A 5,038-nucleotide genomic window follows, 5' to 3' on the forward strand; every position below is an offset into this window, starting at 1 on the left:
TTGGAGCCTAGATGATGTACCCTGCAGCTGCCTGGCTCTGTGATGGAAGGAACCAAAGATTAAATCAAGCATGAAAGATGTTGCAACCAAGAGACTTGGTAACCACCAGATGTGTGAGGCACCACCACGTGACCAGCTGCTTCACAGTCAACCTTTTCTCTAAGTAGGCATGCACCCCACAATGCCAGTCAAAAGCATGTCTTAGGCTGGGTGCCAGTGGCTCACGCCTGTAATCCTAGCTGCTCAGGAGACTGAAGTCTGAGGACTGAGGTTCAAAGCCAGCTGGGGCAGCAAAGTCTATGAGACTCTTATCTCCAGTTAAATCACCAGAAACCCGGAAGTGATGCTGTGGCTCAAGTGGCAGAGAGCTAACCTTGAGCTGAAGAGCTCAGGGACAGCACTCAGACCCAGAGTTCAAGCCCCATGACCAAAAAAAAACAAAAACAAAAACAAAAGGTTAATCAGGACATGAACCAGTAAGGGAATTCATTTGTTTTCAGTATCCAGCACTATGCCCTGCATGAGAAAGTTGGAGAGGTGTCTCACTGGGGGGTCCGGTCGTGGGGCCTGAACTCTGGGCCTGGGCGCTGTCCCTCAGCTCTTCAGCTCAAGGCTAGTGCTCTACCACCTGAACCACAGCACCACTTCCGGCTTTTTTCTTTTTGCTTATGTGGTGCTGAGGAATTGAACCCAGGGCCTCAGGCATGCAAGTGCTCAACCACTGTGCCACCTTCCCAGCCCGGGTGTCTCACTTTTATACAGTGCAGAAACTGGCAGTGTAGTGTTGGGGGTGCCGGTGTCACCACAGACTAGAGGAATCAGATGCTCTTCTGACAGCTAAGATATCATTAGGCCGTGGGAAGTTTTCAGCTCCATGATAATGTGATGGGCTGGGTATTGGAGGCTCATGCCTGTAATCCTAGCTACTCAGGAGTCTGAGATGTGAGGATTGTGATTCTTTGAAGCCAGCCCAAGCAGGAAAGTCCCTGAGGCTCATATCTCCAATTAACCAATGGCAAACCGGAAGTGGCGCTGTGGCTCAAAGCGGTAGAATGCTAGCCTTGGGCAAAAATTCCAGGGGCAACACTCAGGTTCTAAGTTCAAACCCTGTGACCCGAAAATAAAAACTGTTGGGACCACTATCACATATGTGGCTTGTCAAGGACAGATATTAGTGGCATGTGGCTGCAGGGTGTCTCATGGGTATGCGGATGAAGTTAGGTAGAAGATAGATAATCCACATGGCGAGGTAGGGATGGAGGGAGCAAGGGAGTTGGAGGAGAAAAAAGGAAGAAGAGGGAGGAGGGATAGAAAGATGGAGGGCTGGGCTGGGCACTGGTGGCTCACACATGTAATCCTAGCTACCTAGGAGGCTGAGATCTCAGGATCATCATTTGAAGCCAGCCCAGGCAGGGAAGTCCATGAGACTCTTAGCTCCAATTAACCATCCCTAAAGCTGGCTGTGGAGCTATGGCTCAAGTGGTAGAGTGCCAGCCTCCAGCACAAAAACTCAGGGACAGTGCCTAAGCCCTGAGTTAAAGCTCCAGGACTGGAGCTTTAACACACACACACACACACACACACACACACACACACACACACACACACACACACACACACACACACACACACACACACACACACACACACACACACACACACGAAAAAAGAGGAATGGAACCCTGCCCCAAAGTTTGCTCTACCCAGTATATGTTTTCAGAAGTCCCAAGACCTGAAAAACTAACTCATGGTTTTCTTCCTGCAATCTATTCTTTAAAATTCTAAAGACAATGAAAACAACAAGAAATGCAGGGAAGTTACACAGTTCAACCACATTCTGATTGCAAAATTCTTCTTCATCTGAACTAAATCTCAGTCTCAGTCTCTCTTTCACTTCCTGACCCCTGATTCCTCTTTTGGTGTGAGCTAGTCCTCAGAATTGAACCCAGGGCCTTGTGCTGCTTTGGCAAACACTCTACTAAACTTCAGTCATACGCCAGTTATTTTCAAGGTAGGGTCTCATGTTCTGGGAATACTTTTGCATTAAAAAAAGTAGTATTTAAAAAACTTCTAGTAAGCTGGGTGCCGGTGGCTCATGCCTATAATCCTAGCTACTCAGGAGGCTGAGATCTGAGGATCTCGGTTCAACACCAGCCCAGGCTGGAAAGTCTGTGAGACTCTTATCTCCAATAAACCACTAGAAAACCGGAAGTGGGGCTGTGGCTTAAGCAGTAGAGGTCTGGCCTTGTGCTGAAGAGCTGAGGGACAGCACCCAAGCCCAGAGTTCAAGCCTCATGACCGACAACAACAACAACAACAACAACAAAAACGTCTAGTATAGGGGCATGAACAGGGCTTCATAAACTTTGGGTTTTTTGCTCAGGGTTAGCACTTCATTACTCGAGCCATAGCTCCACTTCCAGCTTTTTGGTGGTTAACTAGAGAGAATCTCATGGACTTTTCTGCCCCTGCCAGCTTCCACTCATGATCCTCAGAGCTCATCCTTCTAAGTAGTTAGGATTATAGGCGTGAGCCATCAGTGCTCAACTCAATCACTTCTGTTTCCCCATGTTACTGGGGATAACTGGCAAGTACCAACTGTTGCTCAGCCCTTGCTTGAGATGGGAGTCTTGTGAAATTCATGCCCAGACTGGCCTCAAATTGCAATCTCCCAATCTTGCCTCCTAAGTAGCTAGGATTACAGGCTTGCACCTCTGTGCCCACCAACTGTTCCATTTCTTATCAGGATCCTGTGTCTGGTCTTTCCAGGCATTCAGTCAGCTTGTCAACCTGAATGCACATAGATTTATTGTGCCTCACTCACTGGTACCAGTCTCTGTGCTGGGGCCAGCACCATCGTTAGAGGGCTCTCTAGTGTGAACCTGGAGGCTATTTGGGAAGAGCCCAGCCATATAGTCTGCTGGGTTCTGTGTTTTCTGTAGCTCTTTCCTTCCCCAGTATAACCTTTCATTCTGCATACCGGAAATGGTCAAAGTGTGGAGAACCCGGCTCCAGTTTGGCCCTGCAGAGAATCCAGTTAAGCTGGGAGCCAGCTGGTATGGGGGAAGTGGGGAGAGCAGAGGACTCTGGGAGGCTACAGTAGATGTTCATTTTCCTCCTGGAAAGACTCTTCACCCTCCCCTCTCTCTAATGGCTCTGCCCTGTGGGCCCTTAGGGAGTGTCTTCATTTTCAGAGGAGCCTTGATTGATTGTTGGTTCTTCCTGTCTAACCTGAACAATCCCAATGGAGCCACAGGAAACCCAGAAAGGCAAAACATATCTTAGACCCTTTCCTTGTGTTTCTCTACTATTCTTTGGATGGATGGTATATAAAATTAAATACCATTCCCACCGTCTGCTGATACTTGCCCCCCCCGCAAATATTTATAACCAGGCCAGCCACAGCAGAGTTTTCTTAATGATATAATTATCAAATGTGCTTATAAACTTTGGTGTGATTACCCCAATGCACCAATTACAGGTGTTGAGAAGTTCAGAAAATAGTTCTGATCATAACACATGAAGAAGCCTCATCCTATCCTTTCTAAGCACTTAAGTATGGGGTAAAGGAGGCTCTCAGGAGAGGCTAGGCCTGAAGTCACAGGGCAGATCAGTGGCAGGAGAGGACTCACAGCCTGCCTGGTTCTAAAATGCTGTTTCTTCTCCAGGAACCTCACTGAAGGGTTGAGACTTTGGGAAAATTCCAGGGAGCTGAATTATGGGGACAGAGATTGGGGCTCCCTAAGCCCAGAGCTCACCCCATTTTAATTGTGTGTATATGTGTGTGCAGATATTGAATTCAGGTCTCAAACTCTTACCTTGGCTTTTTCTGCTCAAAGCTGTCATTCTTACCACCTGAGCCACACCTCCACATCCAGCTTTTTGATGGTTCATGGGAGATAAGCATCTCACAGATTTGTCTTCCCTGGCTGGCTTTGAACTATGATCCTCAGATCTCATTCTCCTTGAGTAGCTAGAATTATAGGTGTGAGCTACAAGCACCTGGCTTAGTTCTATTGCTTAGAATGTATGATTTCTCTCAGGGGTTGTAAACTCCAAAGGGACAAGGTGTCTGGGATGTCATGACAGTGTGTGTGTATGTGTGTGTGTGTGTGTGTGTGTGTGTGTGTGTGTGTGTGTGCGCGTGTGCATGTATTCTCCCCCAATGCATATATTTTTTTATTTTGGCTATATGTGCATTTCTCAGATGACTAACGCAGTCGACCATTTTACAGAGTCATTGTACAATGGAACTATGAAAAATGCCAGGGTCCTATACAGTCAGCTTTCTCTATGCTGTTCTGTTCTAGAGCTATACTGTCTCTTCTACTTGTTTTGCCAGTTTCATGTGTAGCCTGGCACTTGATTCTTCAGCCAAACTAGCACTCTCAGGTTTTCTCTTGGGCCTTGGAGCAGATACTACCCCATTTGCCTGGGAGTACTATACACTTCTTTTGCGGGGTAACTCAGAGGTGTTGACTTCAGGTCTGACAGCACTTCCTCCAGGAAGCTTTACTTGACACAGCCCTGTCCAACAGCCAGGATAGTAAATAGTCTCTTGTTTGTGGCTAAGCAACTTCCTGCACCTCACCTCCAAGCTCTTATCATACTCTGTTGCAATTGCCTGTTTGTTGGCCTATTTTTTCTTATTGTACCTTCCCTCATCCCTTTAAGTGCTACTCTTTTATTTATTTCTTGGTGCCAGCTTTGGGGCTTGAACTGGGGGCCTGGGTGCTGTCCCTGAGCTTTTTCACTAAAGGCTAGTGCTCTACCATTTGAGCCACTGCTCCACTTCTAGCTTCTTGCTGGTTAATTGAAGAGGCTCACCGATTCTCCTGCCCAGACTGGCTTTGTACTGCGATCCTCAGATCTCAGCCTCCTGAGTAGGTAGGTAGGTCATTTTTATCATCACAAAGCTTTGTGTATCCGTGGTATTTGCTGAATGAACTGATCTGGTCCAGATCCCTTCAAAAGTATAAAATCTTAACGTTTGTACCAGCTCTAAGAGAATTATCATTACTGATCTCCTTTCTCAGGA

Source organism: Dipodomys spectabilis, unplaced genomic scaffold, assembly GCF_019054845.1.
Source record: "Dipodomys spectabilis isolate Male_0828 unplaced genomic scaffold, ASM1905484v1 ptg000108l, whole genome shotgun sequence".
Classification (NCBI taxonomy): domain Eukaryota; kingdom Metazoa; phylum Chordata; class Mammalia; order Rodentia; family Heteromyidae; genus Dipodomys; species Dipodomys spectabilis.